At 44.2% G+C, this 24,465-nt stretch overlaps 1 pseudogene; it reads right to left on the minus strand.

Annotated features, from left to right (window-relative positions):
• LOC111951661 (testican-2-like) overlaps positions 1–24,118 on the minus strand; it is a 79,821-nt pseudogene extending 55,703 nt beyond the window's left edge.
• Positions 24,119–24,465: the final 347 nt, after the last annotated feature.

The following is a 24,465-nucleotide window of genomic DNA, read 5'->3' on the forward strand; positions in this document are numbered from 1 at the left end:
TGCATTGTGTTATGGTGCAGTGCATTGTGTTATGGTGCAGTGCATTGTGTTATGGTGCAGTGCATTGTGTTATGGTGCAGTGCATTGTGTTATGGCGCAGTGCATTGTGTTATGGCGTTGTGTTATGGCGTTGTGTTATGGCGTTGTGTTATGGTGCAATGCGTTGTGTTATGGCGTTGTGTTATGGCGTTGTGTTATGGCGCAGGGTGTTGTGTTATGGCTCAGTGCGTTGTGTTATGGCGCAGTGCGCTGTGTTATGGCGCAGTGCGCTGTGTTATGGCGCAGTGCGCTGTGTTATGGCGCAGTGCGCTGTGTTATGGCGCAGTGCGCTGTGTTATAGCGCAGTGCGCTGTGTTATGGCGCAGTGCGCTGTGTTATGGCGCAGTGCGCTGTGTTATGGCGCAGTGTGTTGTGGTATGGCGCAGTGTGTTGTGTTATGGCGCAGTGTGTTATGGTGCAGTGTGTTGTGTTATGGCGCAGTGTGTTATGGTGCAGTGTGTTGCGTTAAAGGAGCTGTGAGGCACAGATTAGATCACTAGAGCGTGCTAATTGGTCTATATGTACAGTGGGGAGAACAAGTATTTGATACACTGCCGATTTTGCAGGTTTTCCTACTTACAAAGCATGTAGAGGTCTGTAATTTTTATCATAGGTACACTTCAACTGTGAGAGACGGAATATAAAACAAAAATCCAGATAATCACATTGTATGATTTTTAAGTAATTAATTTAAGCTTTTATTGCATGACATAAGTTTAAATTTGATACATCAGAAAAGCAGAATTAATATTTGGTCCTGAATCCTTTGTTTGCAATTACAGAGATCATACTTTCCTGTAGTTCTTGACCAGGTTGCACACACTGAGCAGGGATTTTGGCCCACTCCTCCATACAGACCTTCTCAGATCCTTCAGTTTCGGGGCTGTCGCTGGCAATACGGACTTTCAGCTTCCCTCCAAAGATTTTCTATTGGTTCAGGTCTGGAGACTGTAGGCCACTCCAGGACCTTGAGATACTTCTTACGGAGCCACTCCTTAGTTGCCCTGGCTGTGTGTTTCGGGTCGTTGTCATCTGGAAGCACCCCAGCCACGACCATCATCAATGCTCTTACAGAGGGAAGGAGTTGTTGGTAGATAATCGATACATGGCCCATCCATCCTCCCCTCAATACGGTGCAGTCGTCCTGTCCCTTTGCAGAAAAGCATCCCCAAAGATATGATTTTCCACCCCATGCTTCACGGTTGGGATGGGTCTTGGGGTTGTATCCATCCTTCTTCTTCCTCCAAACACGGCGAGTGTAGTTTAGACCAAAGCTCTATTTTTGATCATCAGACCACATGACCTTCTCCCATTCCTCCTCTGGATCATCCAGATGGTCATTGGCAAACTTCAGACGGCCTGGACATGCGCCTGCTTGAGCAGGGGACCTTGTGTGCGCTGCCAGATTTTTAATCTATGACGGCGTAGTGTGTTACTAATGGTTTTCTTTGAGACTGTGGTCTCAGCTCTCTTCAGGTCATTGACCAGGTCCTGCCGTGTAGTTCTGGGCTGATCCCTCACCATTCCTCATGATCATTGATGCCCACGAGGTGAGATCTTGCATGGAGCCCCAGACCGAGGATGATTGACCATCATCTTGAACTTCTTATATTTTCTTCTATTTCTAATATTGCGCCAAACAGTTGTTGCCTTCTACCAAGCTGCTTGCCTATTGTCCTGTAGCCCATCCCAGCCTTGTGCAGGTCTACAATTTTATCCTTTGATGTCCTTACACAGCTCTTTGGTCTGGCCATTGTGGAGAGTTGGAGTCTGTTTGATTTGAGTTGTGGACAGGTGTCTTTTATACAGGTAACGAGTTCAAACAGCAGTTAATACAGGTAATGATGGAGAACAGGAGGGCTTCTTAAAAGAAACTAACAGGTGTGAGAGCCGGAATTCTTACTGGTTGGTAGGTGATCAAATACTTATGTCATGCAATAAAATGCTAATTAATTACTTAAAAATCATACAATGTGATTTTCGGGATTTTTGTTTTAGATTCCGTCTCTCACAGTTGAAGTGTACCTATGATAAAAATTACAGACCTCTACATGCTTTGTAAGTAGGAAAACCTGCAAAATCGGCAGTGTATCAAATACTTGTTCTCCCCACTGTATATGTATGCACACAGGGGTATTCCTCGCTTTCAACCAGGGGTTTCAAGATTAGAAGTGTGGAGGGAATGGAGGTAGATCACGCAGCCCACTTCTCTTCTCTGGCTGTAGGGAGGTTTAGGGAGACAGGGTCAGGGCTCGTGTGGGGATCCAGCTCAGAAGCTGCTGATCCAGGGAGGGCTTAGAGAGATGGGATGGTAGGGAGGTAGAGGCTACAGTAGGAAGTGGTATTTGAGAGCTGTCAGAGTGGTGAGGAGGTGAGAGAGGTGTTAAGTACCACTGAGGGCGTATGACTCAAAGAGACGGAGGGAAAGTGGGAGGAGAGAGAAAGTGCGGTAGAGCAAGTGAGAGAGGGAGAGGACAGAGCAGAACGCACATAAGAACAGAGGGAGAGAGAGGTAGAAAGAGAGAGCATGAGAGAGAGATCAATAGATTGTCAGATCAAACTGAACAGAGTGTTAGGGAATGTAAACATGTTGACATCACAGGAAGTGCCCTGAGGTGACCACTCTCAACTCTGTCCATTACAAAGACAACACCTTGACACCGTGTGTGTGTGTGTGTGTTTCAGTTTCCACTGCCAATGCTGTTGCTGAGACAATATTTTTTTTGTCTTCATAAAAGCAGGTAAAGAGGAAAGTACATGTTTATTTAAATCTCACCTTAATTGACTACCAGCACAATGTTCTCGCATGAAGTCAGGGGAGTGGGCAAGATTATGATTAGAAAGCTTGACACTGGAGCACAATTTTCTATAGCCTTTTCCCAGTAGAAAAGGCACATTGGAACTATATTCAGTGGATCCACATTAGCCGACTTGGTGACTCATGAGATGATAGACATTGTTTCAATATTGGTTCAATACAGGCCCAATTCATTGCTCTGAACAGTATTTGATTTTACAGGATGAGGGGGGAAAAGAGCAGAAATTGACTGAAATGTTAAAAGCCTCTAAGTGTTTCCATTTCCCCCATGCTGTGTTACTAATCTAGTGCCCTATAAAATCTGTTKGATTTTTTGCCTGATTCTGTTKATTTTTCCACCAAACTCAGTTTTCTTTATTTCGTTTTTCAAGGTTTCTGTTATTTCCATTTTTGTCAGGTTTTCGCTCTCAAAAATCACACTTTTTTAACCCATAAGAGTCTAAGCCCTGTCTAAGAAGGGAGGGGGGTTTACTACTAAACTATATGGAATTGTTTTAAGAAGGGTCATTCCAAGGAWAATTTTTCTATTTAATTTTGAATTTTAAGACCCCTTGAAGTATCCCATTTTTATTTATTTTTTACTTGCAGAATATTTTTGGGTCCTAGCTGCTATTAGCCCATACAAACGCATTGAATAACAGATTCACAGATTCACTTTTGAGTCCCCCCAAAAAAATCTAAAGGAAATTTGTTCTGAAGTGTCTGTCCTATAATCAGGAAACATTTTGTTTATATATATTTAACCCCTTATTTTGTCACTAAACAGTCTCCATATATTTTTTCAACTAGTACTTGTGAGTCTTGTGAGGCCTGTCGGCTTTCTAGAGCAAAACATGCATGGGCTACTTTGTAGTTAACATTTAATTGAGAAGGCTTTTGGGAAAGCCTTTCCATCTACCTGTCACGACTTCCGCCGAAGTCGGCTCCTCTCCTTGTTCGGGCGGCGTTCGGCGGTCGTCGTCACCGGCTTTCTAGCCATCGCCGCTCCATTTTTCATGTATCCATTTGTTTTGTCTTGTTCCCTGCACACCTGGTTTTCATTCCCCAATCAATCTACATGACTGGCTTGTTTTTTCCGTGTTATTTTTCACGAAGATGTTTATTGTTAAACATAATTCTTGTGACTGTTTTGCGCGTTGCACTTTTGCCTAAATAAAGTGTGCGCCTGTTCACAAATCTCTGCTCTCCTGCACCTGACTTCGCTACCAGTACGCACACATCTGACACTACCAGAAGACGGTTGTCAACACATTAGCATCATCGCTAACAGCTACACAAAGTGGTAGACAAATGCTCGCACACAGACACGGGCATTCCTGTGCCGTTGCATCTTCAGAAAGTTGAAGGAAAATARGAATCACTGATGCATTTTGTTCATGTCTTGTGAAAATCTTGGGCAAATGAATGCATTTTCTAATCAATTCAATACATTTGGTTGATTTTCTACTTAGTTAAAAATATATATATATTGTTGAATTCTATTTTAATGTCTGATTCCGTTCACGTTCTCCACAACGCTGATTTTATCCCTCTGTCCTCTGGTGCTGTCAGACACACACAGTGCCTTCTACAGTCTCCAGCTGTAATTGATACACTAGAGATAGAGGGGAGATGTCTAGAGGGAGATTCAAGCCAAATAGAACAACAATCCTGGGTTAATCCAAGTGTGAAATATTCAGTAKTGGGATTATTTCAATACTATTGAAATATTTCAAACACAACGCAGTTCTCTTCCACAGCACACACATGTACAACGGGAGGAAGAGAAACAGAAAGGTCTACATTCAACACAACACAAGAGCCTGCACAGAAACACAGGCTGTGTCTCAAATGGTACACTATAGCCTATGAAGTGCATTACTTTTGACCAGGGCCCAGGTGGCTCAAGGCAAAACAACACAAGTTCAGTTGCATTTCAGAGACAGACTATGCCACTTTTTAAGAATGATTGTGTCTTTCTAGGAAAACACAATAATTATTGTCTTTCCCTATGGGCCCTGGTCAAAAGTAGTGCACTATATAGGGAATAGGGTGTCATTTGGAACGCATCCTGGGAGTGCATAGTGGACGATGATGAAAGGATATTTTTTTCTCTCTTAATTACATCCCACCTATCTCTCTGCTGCTGGGCCAAGACACCCCACAGTGTAGCATGGTGCTCTCATCCACTATCGCTGTCAATGCTGAACTAGGTGCACTCTATCTARGGTGACTTCCCAAGAGCCCACAACCTCTGGTGCTGGGCCAGGACACCCCACAGCGCTGTCTAGGAGCTGATCTAGGCGCACTCCATCCACGCCCTGGCCGCTGATCTATGTTCACACTCCATCTAATCTGCCTTTGATCAGACAAATGTCTGCTGCATGTGAAAAAGGCCGGAAGCTTATCAGAGCTCTAGAACAGCACAAACAAAGAATGTCGGTGAGATGATGTCTCTTGACAAAGCTGTACATATGAATCAAATGAGAGCAGTACATTAAACATCTTAATCTGAAAATATAAACAACCTATAAATAAATAACAGTCAAGATAATTGAATAAACAGCTGAATGCCTAGAGCAGGGATGTCAAACATACAGCCTGTGCACAGGCTGGAGGCGGTCAAATCCGGCCCATCCGGCCCGCTGGAGGCGGTCCAATCCGGCCCGCTGGAGGGGGTCCAATCCGGTCCAATCCGGCCCATCCGGCCCGCTGGAGGCGGTCCAATCCGGCCCGCTGGAGGGGGTCCAATCCGGTCCAATCTGGCCCGCTGGAGGGGGTCCAATCCAGCCCATCCGGGCCGCTGAGGGAGTCCAATCCGGTCCATCCGGGCCGCTGGAGGGGGTCCACTCAGCCCATCCGCCGCTGGAGGAGAGGTCCAAATCCAGCCCATCCCAGCCCCGCTGGAGGGGTCCCAATCCACGGCCGCTGGAGGGGGTCCAATCCAGCACCCGGCGCGCTGGACGAGTCCGAAATCCCAGCTCCGGCCTGGATTGAGCTAGAGAAGAGCACTAATGTTTGAGCGGCAAGGAAATAACACATTTTCAGTGTGCCCTCCGACGTCATTGAGACCGCTGACAGGCTCCGCGGGAAAGATTTGTTCGGACACACCCTTGCCTACAGCTTTTCTGTGACAGGCGACAAGGACCAATATCCAGGCGCTACGTAGCAGTAGGCTACCAATAACTAATCCGTGGGCATAGCCTTAACAGTCAGTTCTCCTGAATACATCAATCTCTGTTGACAGATATTTTGGCGTACACGTGTTCACCGTATCGACGTGTAGTTACAATATAATTATGATCCACTATGCTGTCTGGGCAGGTTACCAATGGTACCAGGTTCACCCTCACTGGGTCCGCTAGTCCAGCACCATACACACTGGGCTACAGCCAATTTGAAAGACCAACAATTTCTGGGTAAAGTTGTGTTCAAACAGCCAAAAAACCATTTACATGGCACGTAATTTCTGGAAAATTGTCCACATTCTGGTTTCATGCCCACACACAAGCCACATGAACAGCCTTAAAGCAGGTCTAATTAATCTTCGAAGCCGACACAGATGCCAAACAGCTCCGTGGCTTGTCTCTTTAGATTCAAATTGCTGCCATTCGGACACTCGCGTCTGACCATGAGTGCCTTCTGGACACATAGGAGAGGGTTCGGCATCTCCGGGCCAGCTTTCTAAATTTAACCGTTGGGAAACATACTGAGAAAATAAACTCGAGCAAAAAAGCAAATTCCTCTCCTCAACTGCAATTATTTTCAGCAAACTTAACATGTAAATATTTGTATGAACATAACAAGATTCAACAACTGAGACATAAACTGAACAAGTTCCACAGACATGTGACTAACAGAAATTTAATAATTTGTCCCTGAACAAAGGGGGGGTCAAAATCAAAAGTAACAGTCAGTATCTGGTGTGGCCACCAGCTGCATTAAGTACTGCAGTGCATCTCCTCCTCATGGACTGCACCAGATTTGCCAGTTCTTGCTGTGATGTTTTACCCCACTCTTCCACCAAGACACCTGCAAGTTCCCGGACATTTCTGGGGGGAATGGCCCTAGCCCTCACCTTCCGATCCAACAAGTCCCAGACGTGCTCAATGGGATTGAGATCCAGGCTCTTCGCTGGCCATGGCAGAACACTGACATTCCTGTCTTGCAGGAAATCACGCACAGAACGAGCAGTATGGCTGGTGGCATTGTCATGCTAGAGGGTCATGTTAGGATGAGCCTGCAGGAATGGTACCACATGAGGGAGGAGGATGTCTTCCCTGTAACGCACAGCGTTGAGATTGCCTGCAATGACAACAAGCTGTGACACACCGCCCCAGACCATGACGGACCCCTTAACCTCCAAATCGATCCCGCTTCAGAGTACAGGCCTCGGTGTAACGCTCATTCCTTCGACGATGAACGCGAATCCGACCATCACCCCTGGTGAGACAAAACCACAACTTGTCAGTTAAGAGCACTTTTTGCCAGTCCTGTCTGGTCCAGCGTCGGTGGGTTTGTGCCCATAGGCAACATTGTTGCCGGTGATGTCTGTTGAGGACCTTCCTTACAACAGGCCTACAAGCCATCAGTCCAGCCTCTCTCAGCCTATTGATGGCAGTCTGAGCACTGATGGAGGGACTGTGCGTTTCTGGTGTAACTCGGGCAGTTGTTGTTGRCATCCTGTACCTGTCCCACAGGTGTGATGTTCGGATGTACCGATCCTGTGCAGGTGTTGTTACATGTGGTCTGAGGATGATCAGCTGTCCATCCCGTCTCCCTGTAGCGCTGTCTTAGGCGTCTCACAGTATGGACATTGCAATTTATTGCCCTGACCACATCTGCAGTCCTCATGCCTCCTTGCAGCATGCCTAAGGCACGTTCACGCCCAGGCTCCTTGCTCATCTGCATCTTTCTTTTGGTGTTTTGCCAGAGTCAGTAGGAAGGCCTCTTTAGTGTCCTAAGTTTTGCCTACCGTCTGTAAGCTGTTAGTGTCTTAACMACCGTTCCACAGGTGCATGTTCATTAATTGTTTATGGTTCATTGAACAAGCATGGGAAACAGTGTTTAAACCCTTTACAATGAAGATCTGTGAAGTTATTTGGATTTTTACAAATTACCTTTGAAAGACAGGGTCCTGAAAAAGGGACGTTTCTTTTTTTGCTTTGTTTATATATCAAATGTGGTGTTCCACAAGGTTCGTTTTTGGGTCCGGTACTGTTCAGTTTACAGTATATACAGTAGGGAGAACAAGTATTTGATACACTGCCGATTTTGCAGGTTTTCCTACTTACAAACACTTCAACTGTGAGAGACGGAATATAAAACAAAAATCCAGATAATCACATTGTATGATTTTTAAGTAATTAATTTGCATTTTGTGGAGCTTTCGCTGTAAAGGCTTTTTGAAATCAGACACTGTGGCTGGATTAACGAGAATTTTATCTTTAAAATGTTTGAGAAATTTGATTTATGAGATTTCTGTTGATTGAATTTGGCGCCCTGCAATTTCATTGGCTGTTGGCGAGGGGTTCCGCGTTCCCAGACAGGTTAAAACACACTTTTTTAGTTTTGCTTTTCCTRAGGGTGCTTTTTAGTTGTTCAGTTTATCTTATGTTCGTTGTGTAGTAAATATTTCAGCTTTTATTTTCATTGTTTTTTATTTGTTTTTCCCTGTAAAGCACATTGCGTTGCATTCCATGTCTGAAATGTGCTGTATAAATAAAGCTTGATTTGATGTTTGAATATTTTAAAAATGCATCCTTTCTTCCTGTCCTCCTTGAAGGAATCACATATCTGATTCAGTTGGATTGATGTAAGCAATAGGATGATAACCTTGCTTTCACCTATCAATCACTTGTAAATCTGTGCTTAGCTCAAGGAAGGATATATTTCTAAAGTATTTGAACAAGGTGTTGTGTAGTAGAATCAGTAACATGAGGACACGATGGGTATAATTAAGGGGAAGTTTACTCAGCAAGCTTAGCATACATCATTAGCACATGCATACTCTTCTTCTACATATCACTACATCATCTCACCAGTTATTCCGTTCTTTATGTAATAGGTACAGTGCATTCGGAAGTATTCAGACCCCTTGACTTTTTCCAAATTTTCTTACGTTACAGCCTTATTTTAAAAATGTATGAAATAAATGTTCATCTTCATCAATCTACACACAATACCCCATAATGACAAAGCGAAAACAGGTTTTCAGAAATGTTTGAAAATGTATTTAAAAAAAACAACTGAAATACCTTATTTACATAAGTATTCAGACCCTTCACTATGAGACTCGAAATTGAGCTCAGGTGCATCCTGTTTCCATTAAGTCCAGCTGTGGTAAATTCAACTGATTGGACATGATTTGGAAAGCCACACACCTGTCTAGATAAGGTTCCACAGTTGACAATGCATGTCAGAGCAAAAATTAAGCCATGAGGTCGAAGGAATGTCCCTAGAGCTCCGAGACAGGATTGTGTCGAGGCACAGATCTGGGGAAGGGTACCAAAACATATCTGCAGCATTGAAGGTCCCCAAGAACACAGTGGCCTCCATCATTCTTAAATGGAAGAAGTTTGGAACCAACAAGACTCTTCCTAGAGCTGGCTGCCCGGCCAAACTGAGCAATCGGGGGAGAAGGGCCTTGGTCAGGGAGGTGACCAAGAACCCGGTGCTCACTCTGACAGAGCTCCAGAGTTCATCTGTGGAGAAGGGAGAACCTTCCAGAAGGACAACCATCTCTGCAGCACTCCATCAATCAGGCCTTTATGGTAGTAGCCAGACGGATGCCACTCCTCAGTAAAAGACACATGACAGCCTGCTGAGTTTGCCAAAAGGAACCCAAAGGACTCTCAGATGATGAGAAACAAGATTCTCTGGTCTGATGAAACCAAGACTGAACTCTTTGGCCTGAATGCCAAGTGTCACGTCTGGAGGAAACCTGACACCATCCCTTCAGRGAAGCATGGTGGTGGCAACATCATGCTGTGGGGATGCTTTTCAGCGGCAGGGCTAGGAGACTTGTCAGGATCGAGGGAAAGATGAACGGAGCAAAGTACTGAGAGATCCTTGATGAAAACCTGCTGTAGAGCGCTCAGGATCTTAGACTGGGGCGAAGGTTCACCTTCCAACAGGACAGCGACAGTAAGCACACAGCCAAGACAAAGCAGGAGTGGCTTCGGGACAAGTTTCTGAATGTCCTTGAGAGGCCCAGCCAGAGCCCGGACTTGAACATCTCTGGAGAGACCTGATAATAYCTGTGCAGCAACACTCCCCACTCAACCTGACAGAGCTTGAGAGGATKTGCAGAGAAGAATGGGAGAAACTCCCCAAATACAGGTGTYCCAAGCTTGTAGRGTCTTACCCAAGAAGATTTGAGTCTGCAATTGCTGCCAAAGGTGTTTCAACAAAGTACTGAGTAAAGGGTCTGAATACTTATGTAAATGTCATATTTAAGTTTTATACATTTGCACCAAAAAAATGATCTAAAAACCTGTTTTTGCTTTGTCATTATGGGGTATTTTGAGTAGATTGATGAGGGGGGGGGGGGAACAATTTGATCCACTTTAGAATAAGGCTGTAACGTAACAACATGTGGGAAAAGGGGTCTGAATACTTTCCGGATGCAGTGTATGTTATAATGCATGTATGTCACTAGTGGTGAACTTGTGTTGTGCTCTGCTGCACTACCCAAGGCCCATGGGTTCCGTTTTCACTCTACAGTGTGGCCCTAACACTTTCTGGTTCGGAGGACTGAAGGGGCGGGTGTTTGTTATGCCAAAATCAAAGAAGAGGAACAGGTGCCACGATTGGCGTTCATCAAACAACCTTTGGTTTTTGTGTGTGTTTTGTTTCGTCCGAGAGTGTGAATGGTTGCAACTCAAATGGCATCCTATTCTCTACTAGGGCTCTAGTCAAAAGTAGTGCACTAGATTGGGAATAGGTTGCCATTTGGGAGCACACTACATGTGTCATGCAACCACTCTAACAACAAGATAATTGTCTCAGAACCCAGGTCAAAGCAAGGTACAACGCAGCAGGTTATATGTTGTTTTGGCCACCACGCCAACTGCTTGCATTGCTTTATAGCTTTAAAGATTCACGAGCACCTGCAAAACTGCATCCAACTGATTTGATTATCAAGCTTGCAAACAAACACACACTGAACACAACACCATAATTACAACATTCTGGCACAAATCACTGAAACTTCATAATGAGCTTCGCTCCGGTAAGCCAAACCGCCTAAACACCCCCCACCAAACACACACACACACACCCATCCTGCATTTTTAATCAGCCTGGCTTCGACTGGGGGACTGAGGGGAGGTTTGTGTGTGTGTGTGTGTGTGTGTGTGTGTGTGTGTGTGCGTGTGTGCGCTGAGGCAAGGTTTGTGTGAACGCACAGAACGTTTTCTGTTCATTAAAAATGAAGTGGAGTAGAGGAAGAACAGGTGCAGGCAGGGACCTGGTGGCACAGCCCTGGACCGCTACTGTGGTCTAATGAGCTACCAGGGACCTGGTGGCACAGCCCTGGACCGCTACTGTGGTCTAATGAGGCTACCAGGGAACACCTGGTGGCACAGGACTGGACCGCGACTGTGGTCTAATGGAGTACCAGGGGACCTGGTGGCACAGCCCTGGACCGCTACTGTGTGTCTAATGAGCTATCAGGGCTGCTGGCACAGCCCTGGACCGCTACTGTGGTCTAATGAGCTACCAGAGCACTGGTGGCACAGCCTGGACCGCTACTGTGGTCTAATGAGCTACAGGACCTGGTGGCAAGCCTGGACCGCTACTGTGGTCTATGAGCTACCAGGACCTGGGCACAGCTGGACCGCTACTGTGGTCTAATGAGCTACCAGGGACCTGGTGGCACAGCCCTGGACCGCTACTGTGGTCTAATGAGCTACCAGGGACCTGGTGGCACAGCGCCTGGACCGCTACTGTGGTCTAATGAGCTACAGGGACTGCTGGCATGGACAGCCCTGGACCGCTACTGTGGTCTAATGAGCTACGCAGAGCCCTGGTGGCACAGCCCTGGACCGCTACTGTGGTCTAATGAGCTACCAGGGACCTGGTGGCCAGCCTGGACCCTACTGTGGTCTAATGAGCTACCAGGGACCTGGTGGCACAGCCTGTGACCGCTACTGTGGTCTAATGAGCTACCAGGGACCTGGTGGCACAGCCTGGACGCTCTGTGGTCTAATGAGCTACCAGGGACCTGGTGGCACAGCCCTGGACCGTACTGTGGTCTAATGAGCTACCAGGGACCTGGTGCACAGCCCTGGACCGCTACTGTGGTCTAATGAGCTATCAGGGACCTGGTGGCACAGCCCTGGACCGCTACTGTGGTCTAATGAGCTACCAGGACCTGGTGGCACAGCCTGGACCGCTACTGTGTCTAATGAGCTACCGAGGACCGTGTGGCACAGCCCTGGACCGCTACTGTGGTCTAATGAGCTACAGGGACCTGGTGGCACAGCCCTGGACCGCTACTGTGGTCTAATAGGCTATCAGGGACCTGGTGGCACAGCCCTGGACCGCTACTGTGGTCTAATGAGCTATCAGGGACCTGGTGGCACAGCCCTGGACCGCTACTGTGGTCTAATGAGCTACTGCTGAATTGGAGAGACCTAATGATAGGTCAGCTGTGCGTGCATGTCGGTGCCACTACACACTCTCCTAACAATAATGAGTGTTATCCTCTCCCACAGGTGGGTCTCATTAGCAGTCTATCTATTCTAGGTCATCATCAAAGATAGAAAACACCATAGGACTCTGGTCAGAAGTAGTGCACTGTGTAGGGAGTAGGGTGCCATTTGGGACACAATCACTGTCTCCAAGGCTGATCAGACTGATTCCAAAGTGTGACTTCACAATGTGACATTAATAGGGGGAAGTTAGTTGAGCATAAAATTGTATTCGGTCAGAGACTAAATCAGATAAATTATGCATAACGTGCAGACCCACTGCATTTTCAACAAAGCAGGTTTAACCATGCCATCCAATTTCCTATTATTACAAGGATGGATGAGATGGTGGCTTGACCTGTGAGCTGCTGCACAATGACAGAGGTAGCGTCCCAAATAGTACCCTATTGTCTATATAGAGCTATGGGCCCTGGTCCAAAGTACTGCACTAAATAGGGACCAGAGTGCCATTTGAGACGTAGCCAGACTCATCGGATGTTCCTATCTGAGTTTGATCCAGCCGTCATAGCTCATRAGCCATATCATCGGCCCTATAATGGAGTTGCATTAAACATCTTCACATTTTGACCAGTTTGTGTGACTGTGAAACCTGAGTGGAAAAAGGGGAGTTGGAGACATTTGCTGGATCAACAGCCTCTTTCGGTGTCCGTTTGATCTGCAGTAACAGAGTTCAAATAGAACATGGAGTTCTAATTGACTTTCTCATCATCATAATGGTCATTTGAAAAGGAGGCCAGGGGATACAGCATATTGACTCAACTGTGAATCACGCTAGGGTACAGAAGACACTACACCAGGAATACAGAGATACTGCTGTATAGGAGAAGAAGTTAAGAATAATATTCAAGGATGAATGAAGTCTATTTAGAGATGGGAGATGAGATGTTGTTCTTTAAATGATAAATCACTCACATCGTCAAATCAAGACATGAAATTAAATTGTAAGGCTTGTGTGCCAACAGTTTCAGTCAAAGGGTGGTCTTCTCAATGGGACTCGTGACACTGTAAGGCCTTTAAACCACAATGGCTTCCTCCAGCAGCCAATCAACATTATTGTGTTTTCCTTTGTTTTGGGATTTCCAGCCTGGGTGCATTAGTGGAATGAAGAATTGTCCAGTGCACCTGTCTGTCAGATTAAAGGATTGGATGTATTAAATGTAGTTGTTGACGGTAATTGTTACTTCTAATCGCCTTGTCTTTTCAATGACAGGGATTGGATTGATTGAAGTGTGGAGTGGTGATGGCTATTTTTATCGAATACGAAACAGCCGTCATCCACACTCTATCCAATGCATACTGTACCGTGGGTCTTATACTTGAAAGAGGAGAAAAATAAATATAGAATATTCATGTATAAATATGTTAATGTTTGTGTGGGTATGTACAGTGTGTGTATATTTGTGTGCATGTTTTTTCACGTTCTGCCTCTGATTATTGTTTTTTACATTGTTGCATTAAAATTCAACATTCTTCCCCTCAAACTCAGTGAGTCAACACCAATTTTAGTAATTTGGCTTATTAGGTAGCATCATGGGCGACCCTTCATAGATTAACCAAATTATTTCCTGAAAAATACCCTTTGAACTCATTTTCTGGTTTTGTTAGCATTTTTTTGTATTATATTTTTCTTCAAAGACATCATGGGAAACAACAATAGTGATTAAAATATAATACTATATATTCAGAGTAAACCAATATATTGCAGCAGAGAATACACATTACTCTGGAGCCTCTATGAACACACATACATCCTCTGATTATGGGTCCTCTGACCATTTGGTTATTGGGGTTGATGTAATGAACCAATGTTTCATGCAGCTCAGGTCAGGGTTCATAGGAGTAAAATCATTAGTAGTCTGATTGTCTCATCAGCTGCATGGGGATTCAGACTAATGCTTAATATGAGGACTGAGGAGAGTGTATAACTCTCAAATGATACTGTATCATTATCCATATGGATAATAAGGAAGGTATTGATGAATCCATAATCTTTCCCTGTAATGATACTAAAAGTACAGGTAACTGCCAAAATAACAGAAACACCAACATTAAGTGTCTTAATAGGGTGTTGGGCCACCACGAGCCAGAAGAGCTTCAATGTGCCTTGTCATAGATTCTACAAGTGTCTGGAACTCTATTAGAGGGATGTGACACCATTCTTCCACGAGAAATTCCATAATTTGGTGCTTTGTTAATGGTGGTGAAAAACGCTGTCACAGGCGCCKAAATCTCCAATACMTGTTCAATTAGATTGAGATCTGGTGACTGAGACGGCCATGGCATATGGTTTACATTGTTTTCATGCTCATAAAACCATTCAGTAACCACTCATGCCCTGTGAATGGGAGCGTTGTTATCCTAAGGGGGCATAGCCATGGTAGCCAAAATAATKGCCAAAATAATGGTCTGCCCAGCATTTTTATACATGACCCTAATCATAATGGGACGTTAATTGCTTAATTAACTCAGGAACCACACCTGTGTGGAAGCACCTGCTTTCAATCTGCTTTGTATCCCTCATTTAAGTGTTTCCATTATTTTGGCACTTACCTGTATGTTATAATGAGCACAAACAAAACAAAAGGAAAAGGCACATCAACCCTCCCCTTGACATCTACTCACTCGATGGGCTCATACAAATCCCTGGGAATCTGTGTGGACACGGCACTATCATTCCACACACACACAAATAATCTTCAAGCAAAGGTCAAGTCCAGAATAGGCTTTCCCTACCGGAACAAATCTTCATCCACACACTGCTAAACACATCCTGTTCCAGATGACAAAAGTACCCATCCTGGATTATGGAGATGTCATCTACAGCACGGCCCAAAGTCCGCCCTCAACAAACTGGATGTACTTTACCACTCTACCCCCCCTCCATCCTCTTACAGAGAGCGGTGGGGGAATAGTCATCAACTTCCCTCTGAAACGAGTTACTTTCAGGCCCATTTCAGAGGACCTCCGTTGCTACGGCTGCACACTGACATCAAAGAGGTTGCTATTGGCGATCCCCAGGGAGTTCTGTGATGTGCTGCCTCTGATGTTTCTTCTGTCAACATCACCAGAGACATATCAGCACTTTTTCCCCCTTAAATACACACACACACACACCATGCACCCCCCTACAAACACACACACACACACAACATTCCCCCACAAACACAAACAAACCGTCACACACACACCCACACCTCCCTCCGGGAATGGTAACCACAAAGATATTCCATGTCACCTCTGACATCATACACAGTAATCCACCAAGACTTCAGAGAGAAAAATACATAAACTCCTTCATTCAGGGCATGCAGGCAGAGCTGTGGTCTCTGTTTGTGCCTCATCTGGGGTTTGATTTCAAACTGAGGAAAAGAGAAATCTTAACTCTTCTGGACGGCAAACCCACTGAGAAGAGCTGAGTTTTTTTTACATTTTCAACAAAAAAGGAGCGGGTGGGGGATGGTTGTGATGTGTGCAGGGTTGTGTACAGATTCCATCTGTGTGTGTGGTGGTGTGTGTGTGTGTGTGTGTGTGGTGTGTGTGTGTGTGTGTGTGTGTGTGTGTGTGTGTGTGTGTGTGTTGCCACTGCCAGTGTAAAGACACAGCAGCACCCATCCAGGCCCATCATAATAATCCCACTGTAATTCATACTTAATCTTCATGCCCACAATTTCATTATTTCTACAATACAGTTCCAGAGAACATATATCTAAACTTAATCCTGCTATGCCAGGAGAGTACTCTGGTGTGTGTGTGTGTGTGTGTGTGTGTGTGTGTGTGTGTGTTGTGTGTGTGTGTTGTGTGTGTGTGTGTGTGTGTGTGTGTGTGTGTGTGTGTGTGTGTGTGTGTGTGTGTGTGTGTGCGCCTCTATGCATGTGTGTGTATGTCTCTATGCATGTGTGTGTGTGTGTATATGCACACACACACACGCATGTGTGTGTGTGTGTGTGTGTGTGTGTGTGTGTATATGTCTCTATGCGTGTGTGTGTGTCTATGCATGTGTGTGTGTGTGTGTGTGTCCATGCATGTGTGTGGTGTGTCTCTATGCAGTGTGTGTGTGTGTGTGTGTGTGTGTGGTCTATGCATGTGTGTATGTCTCTATGCGTGTGTGTGTCTATGCGTGTGTGTGTGTTTATGCGTGTATGCGTGTGTGTGTGTGTATGTCTCTATGCGCGTGTATGTGTGTGTCTCTATGACGCGTGTGTGTGTGTTGTGTGTATGTCTCTATGCGCGCGTGTGTGTGTGTGTGTGATTGTCTCTATGCGTGTGTGTGTGTCTATGGCATGTGTGTACGTGTGCTCTATGGCGTGTGTGTCTAGGCGTGTGTGGTGTGTGTCTATGCGATTGTGTGTGTGTGTGTCTCTATGCGTGTCTATGTATGTGTGTATGTCTCTATGCGTGTGCGTGTGTGTGTGTGTCTATGCGTGTGTCTATGCGTGTGTCTATGCGTGTGTGTGGTGTGTGTATATGTCTCTATGCGCGTGTATGTGTGTGTTTTGTCTCTATGCGTGTGTGTGTGTGTGTGTGTGTGTGTGTGGCGTGTGTGTGTGTCTCTATGCGTGTCTATGTGTGTGTGTGTGTGTGTGTGTGTGTGTTTGTGTCTCTATGTGTGTGTGTGTGTGTGTATGTCTATGCGTGTGTGTGTGTGTGTGTGTCTGTGCGTTGTGTGTGTATGTCTATGTGTCGTGTGTGTATGTCTATGGCGTGTGTGTGTGTGTGTTGTGTGTATGTCTATGCGTGTGTGTGGTGTGGTGTGTGTGTGTGTGTTGGTCTATGCGTGTGTGGTGTTGTGTGTGTGGTGTCTATGCGTGTGTGTCTTGCGTGTTGTGTGTGTGTCTAGTGGTGTGTGTGTGTGTGTGTGTGTGTGTGTGTGTGTGTGTGTGTGTTCGTGTGTGTGTGTGTGTCTATGCGTGTGTGTGTGCACCCGGGACAGCAGGGAAGACGTACAACAATTTAGACACATTTACCTGCTTTACTGGGGTTGGGAACATTTCATAATTGCATTAGAAAGTGCGTAACAATTTGCATAACAATGATATAGAAGCTTAGTTAGACATACTTGGGAAGTGGGGATTTGTCATTTTTGTGCAATAATAGATTTAGTTGAAATTTTTGTCATTTAGCAGAGGGTTTAATTTAGAATGATTACAATATGACACTAATGACACAGTATGACAGAATTATTTTGGACATGGAGGGGCTCGGCTATTTCCTTCAAACAAAATAAGGATATTTATTATAGTATTTATTATAATATTTCAATCCAATAATCAACTCAGAAAAAAGCATGTATTGTATGCTCCAATGAAGTCAGACGATCCCTCAACCTAGATATGGGATCAACTAAAACTCCTCTCAGGGAAAATAATCATGATATAGGCCTATAAGGTTGGAACATAATACAACAGGCCTCTCATCCAAGTAATGCTGGTCATTTCCATGTAAAAGGACCAATGTGTAGTGCATAGGAGCATGTCAAATAACAGCTAAGAGTCTTTCTATTTTTTTTTAGCATATATAKATTTTTCAACCATTTTCCACCCTAACAATTAGGAATAAGGAATTTCTTGTCAAACAGATGGAAAGGGGGTCTTATAAAACATCTACCAGATAAAGTCCTAAAAGGTATTAGAAATACATCAAAACAATACCATTGAAGTAAAGAACCCTGCGTTCACGCCTACTAGGTGTTATTGTTTTCTCTCACGTCATGTACTCATGTTTGTTCACTTGCTTTGGTTATTAAAATCATCTTRTGCTTCCGTTTCCTGACTCCCGGCGTATACGTTACAGAATAACACCTGTAAAACATGGAAGCAGCAGAAGAGTCAACGCTCTTCCAGACTGTTAATGAACAAGGTCATCTACTCCATCAACACCACGACCAGCTGGCGAAACTGGGTACGGCCATGGAGGAGGTCGTCCAAGTTCTCCACCGCCTCAACACCACCAGCGAGTTTCTCCATTCCCCTATCAGAGGGCCTCCTACCACGGGTCGTCACAGTCAGCCAGTCCKCCAGCCTACGCAGACATCCACCCAGGTCAGCGATTCCCAACTATCACTTCCGGAGAAATATGACGGCACTCCATTGAAATGCCGTGGCTTCCTACGCCAGTGCTCCCTCTATTTCGCATATCAAACGGGAAGCCCCACCACCGAGAGGTCCAAGGTTGCCACGGTCATTTCCCTGCAGACCGGACAGGCGTTGGAGTGGGACCCATGCACCAAGAAAGCCTTCCCTTCATCACCTCTGTACACCAGGTAATCCTCGGCCTCCCGTGGCTCCAACGTCACAATCGCACCATGACATGGTCGAGTATGAAAATTACCATCTGGGGACCAGGATGCCAGAGGACAGATTCTCTAAGTCCTGCAGTTGTATCCCTCTCTCTGGTCTACCCACCGATCTCCAGGTCACTGAGGCACTGTTCCAGCAGGTCTTCTAGTTCTATGGCCTTCCAGAGGACATCGTTTCCGACCGTGGTCCTCAGTTCGTCYCGGGTCTGGAAAGCCTTTATGGAGAAGCTGGGGGTCACAGTCAGCCTCACATCCGGGTACCGGCCTCAGTCCAACGGGCAGGTGGAGAGGACCAACCAGGAGCTGGGGAGCTTCCTGTCACACCTACTCCTGCTCCCTCCGGCGCTCGACGTCGCTGGTCTACTAACCACCGGTCCTGGTAACCCACATTGCGCACACCTGGCAACCATCATTGCGCACACCTGCTCATAATTTCTCCTTGATTACTCCTCCTTTATTTAGCCCTCAGTGGTCTTRAGTCACTAGGTGTTATTGCTTTCTCTCACGTTATGTACGCGCCTCATGAGGGAGAATAATACAAGTTCACAGAAGTAACAAGTAAAGGTAGACCTATCAATTAGTTAGTGTTTTTACTGATATACATTTTGTTATGAATTATTAAGTGATTAAAACTCAATTCTGTTACCAAATAGGTAACAGAATTTACGAAAAATCTGTAACGGAATATCTGCAATTGAATTGGCTGCAATGGGAAATCATAGTTGTCACAAACCACAGTTGGGTCACRTGCTACTGTSCTCTCTTCCACTGGCATACTGTTATGTTCAGCTGAACTGTTTTAGGGCTCTATAAAATCCGTGATACGGAAAAAGTGGACAGAATCACAGAGTCCAGACAATAAAATGGAATTCAACAATAYTAAAACTWTGAACTTGGTAGGGAWTCAACTAAATGTATTGAACATGTATTAATTTACCCAAGTTAATCATAAGACATTAACAGAATGCATCAGTGATTCGGTATTTCCTGCAACTTTCTGAAGAGGCAAGGAGAATTTCCCCTGTCTATGTGCGGTGCACGCAACTACCACATCGTGTAGCCGTTAGCGATGATACGAATAAAACATCTTCTGGTAGATGGAAAGGTTTTCCCAACAACCTTCTCAATTAAATAGAACTACAAAGTAGCCTATGCTTGCTTGCCTGGCAGAATGATGTTATGATTATTTGCTTTTGCAAACTCTACCATCACGTGTGTGCTACAAGAAAACATTGCAAACAGCCTCTTGTTAGGTGTTCACTGGAGTTAAAGGGTAACTACACGCAAAAATATAAATGTATCCACATTTTTACAGACCTCAAAAGTAGCCTTCTGATGTGGTTTAAGCGTGGATTTAGAACATCCAATGAAGTTGTTTTACTATTAAAAGAGTGTGATTTTGAGAGTGAAAACCTTAAAAACAGGGAGAAACAAACCTGGAAAAACAAAATGGAGAAAATAGATTTTGGGGAAACAACTGATTTTATAGGGCCCTACTGTTTTTGTATTTATCTTTCTGTCATCTGGTGGTCAAAGCAAGAGTGTGAAAAAGCTGGACAACCCCAACATCGCTCTCTTTTTCTCTCTCCAATTTATGTCACCTCTCCCGGCTCTTACTGACACCTACCCATGAGCCCCCTCTCTTTCCCTTTACTGTAACTAGCATCCTCCCTCACTGAGCACCAAACTGGACTGACCACCTGATCTGATTCTCCGCACCTTAGCACACATGCACTCACTCCACACACGCACACATATACAGTACATTTCATGCTACACAACACATCACCAACTGCTGCTACCAGACTTTTATTATGATTGAAACAATTGTCCCTCCCCCCCTTCCCCAAACATGTGTAAATATTAGACTATAAATTGTGCCTTCCTGTATCTATAACTTACTGGTAAAATGTTTATTAATATTCTACTGAGCCATTTACTTTAGTTCATATTCTTATCTTTTATTATTTCTTATTGTTGTTGCAATGTCAGAAGGAGCGTGCAAGTAAGCATTTCATTGACAATGTATACCATGGTGTATCCTGTACATACAACGAAATACACTTGAAACTTTGATTTATCACTCACAGATGTCATTTTTTGGTCTAGCCTTGATTTCAAAGTCTAACGTGGCCGGCCTTCATTTGGCCCAAACATAGACGTCCATGATCGTTTCAGATTTAGTCCGGTACAGGCCAAATCTGACCAATCATAGATCTCGACATCACTCGTCCATATGTATATATTCATTCTACTTAGATTTGGTGTATTGGGTATATGTTGTGTAATTTGTTAGATATTACTGCACTGTCAAAGCTAGAAGCACAAGCATTTCACTACACAGAGTAGATTATAGTTCAGTACAGTAGAATAGAGTAGATTATAGTTCAGTACAGTAGATTATAGTTCAGTACAGTAGATAGAGTAGATTATAGTTCAGTACAGTAGATTATAGTTCGTACAGTAGAATAGAGTAGATTATAGTTCAGTAAGTAGATTATAGTTCAGTACAGTAGAATAGAGTAGATTATAGTTCCAGTACAGTAGAATAGAGTAGATTATTCTACTGTAACTGAACTACAATCCACTGTACTGAACTATAATCTACTCTATTCTACTGTACTGAACTATAATCCACTGTACTGAACTATAGGAGTAGATTATAGTTCAGTACAGTAGATTATAGTTCAGTACAGTAGAATAGAGTAGATTATAGTTCAGCACACACAAGACTTGAGTACACTAAAATGTACTGTACTGAACTATACTCTACTGTACTGAACACTACTGTTCTGTGCTGTATTGTACTGTACTGGGCTATACGTTGATGTCCAAACTTGTGAAACATAGATGTCTATGATTGGTTCAGATTTGGTCCGGTTCGGACCAACCAAATTTGGTCTGGTTTGGTGGTGGAGCTCATTAAAATAATGAGGATATTGCATAATTCTACCTTTGTGTACCTATTCAGGATACATCACCATGAAGAGAATGACACTCATATCCATAATTATGCATTTCTGTGTTGTACAGATCAGGGACCCATGAAGAAATTCCGTTACCACAATTCCGTTACCGGGTGTAAATCCACTTCACTTACTGTAGCTCAATACCAAAAGAGATGTTTTCAAACTCAAGGTGTCATGTCATCGCTGAAACCCCATTATTTCTGCAGACATCTTTCAATCTTAAATTCTGAGCAGATATTTATCTGAGTTTTTTGGAAAACGTGGTCATATAAAAAACTGAGGGAGATTTGACAGAAATTCTGTTACCAAACTTTGCATCTGCACAGTTCTTCCAGTAAAATGTGTTTTGTAACATTTTCTGTGTACATTGTTTAAAGTGTTCCTTGTGCATAGTGATGTATGGTTTGTTATAACTTTGAAATCAATGTTTTTTGTTACATTTTAAGTGAGAAATCTGAGTCTCAACGAAATTCCATTACCGTGCAAATGCCCTGCTGTGATCTTTGGTAATCATTACTGGATGCAGGATTTCACACACACAATATTCGTAAACAAAGCAATATTTACATGCCCTTTAGGCTAAAATCATTCGCTACAGCCGGATTCAGTTTAAAGCTAACTGCATTACCTCAGCAATCAATGATCAGAACTTGTATTATAATTGCATTGTTGCATTGTGCCTATTCTGTTTGTAACAGATCATTTGCAAACACTAGGCTGAGTCATTAGCAGTAGGACAGCAGGCCAGAATGCATACCGTGAAAAGCATGATGGAATAAGTATAAGGGGTGAATGTGGGGACGGTTCTTTAAAGGGGAACAAATGTCATTCTAAATCATTGCAAATTTGCAATGTGCATAATTACTACTGCCAATAATATGCCAAAGAATGGTAAAGTATCAACAGGTAGGCCTATGGACAGTGAGGCTAGGTGGTAGAAAATATCCTGATATGATGGTTTCAAAACACACTTTCAATCTTGTATTGGTTTGAAGATGGCAGGTACCTATGRAGTAGTGTAAATCACACATTATACATTGCATGTATGTACATGTAACTGCCAAAATAAAGGAAACACTTGAGTAAATGGGGYAAACAAAGTATATTGAAAGCAGGTGCTTCCATACAGGTGTAGTTCCTGAGTTAATTAAGCAATTAACATCCCATCATGCCCAGTTTCCCATTATTTTGGCTACCATGGCTTGAGGAAGAGATCTAAATGACTTTGAAAGAGGGGTCTCAAAGAAGCKTATGGGGTTTAAAGGGTGTGTGTTTGTCTCAGTCACCAGATCTCAGCCCAACTGAACACTTATGGGAAATGCTGGAGCGGTCCCTGAGACAGCGTTCTCCACCGCCATCAACAAAACACCAAATTATAGAKATTATTGGGATAGAATAGTGTTGCATCCCTCCAATAGATTTCCAGACACTTGTAGAATCTATGCCAAGGAGCATTGAAGCAGTTCTGGGGCCTCGTGGTGGCCCAACGCCCTATTAAGACACTTTATGTTGGTGTTTCCCTTATTTTGGCAGTTACGCAATTAAATGTAGGTTACCTTTTAGAGGTCCTTTGAGTGTTTACAAATGATGTATAATAATGATATGACTACATAGGCAACCCTACATTCTCCAGTTCTCCAGAAAATMCAATAGATCAGTGCACCATGACCACAATGAGGCTGTACCCTAGGTTACACTCCTCTAGGGCATATCTGAGGTCAACATCTTAGGCTACATCTGAATGATTATGCCCAACATTTTTTTTTTTTTACATAAGATAATGTTTACAATAAAAAAAACACCATAACATCTGGCTACACAAACGCTTCAGATGTGTATCTTAAGCAATGACACCAAACCCTTGATATTAATTATCTGCCAAATAAAATCGGAGTAGCCTAGCAAACGCATCACGGTTATTAGGACGTTTGCCAAGCGGAATCGTGCCGCTGGCTTCTGTTTCCCTATCAATATAYCTTACCGCATTACGGCAGATCTCTCAATCAACCAAAACAGCGACTTACGTCTCTGAAGCGATTCCAATGCTTGATCTTGCGGCTGTACTGTGAAATGGTGGACAGCCAATGCTCGTCTTCCATGAAATTCCCCGTTTTCTCCTCCTCTTTCCCGTTGTTAATTTCCGCTTGCAAGGTGAACCCCACCAGCATCATCACCGGGACGAAAAGGCACCCCAATTCCGTCATTCCCACCATGGTGCGGTTAGAAAACGCGCGCGGCACTTCGTTCTAGCTTCTCTTCACGAGGATGAGAAGAGGAGTATGATGCGACCTGATTGCGCCTTCCTGCTGCTGGGAGAAAGAAAAAAAAGAGAGAGAGAGAGAGACTGGGGTGACACTGGGCGCGTTCAAGCCGATCACTTTTGACAAGTCTGGTCACCGCCTTTCAAGGTGTGTTGCATTGTCCGACTTGCGCCTACATGTCCACTGCATGAACTTAACACAAATCTTGTGATCAAAGGTCATGAAGTTTTGACTGGAGTTGACTACCAGTTTCTGCAGTTGCTCTTCACCAACGTCATCACAGCCATCCCCTGCATTGTGGAAGGCTCTATTGTCAACATATCATTCGTTTTTTTGTTGTTGACCTAAACAAATGTCACAAAGAGATGACTGAAGACGGAATCAGGAA

This window comes from Salvelinus sp. IW2-2015, linkage group LG25, assembly GCF_002910315.2.
Source record: "Salvelinus sp. IW2-2015 linkage group LG25, ASM291031v2, whole genome shotgun sequence".
Lineage (NCBI taxonomy): Eukaryota > Metazoa > Chordata > Actinopteri > Salmoniformes > Salmonidae > Salvelinus > Salvelinus sp. IW2-2015.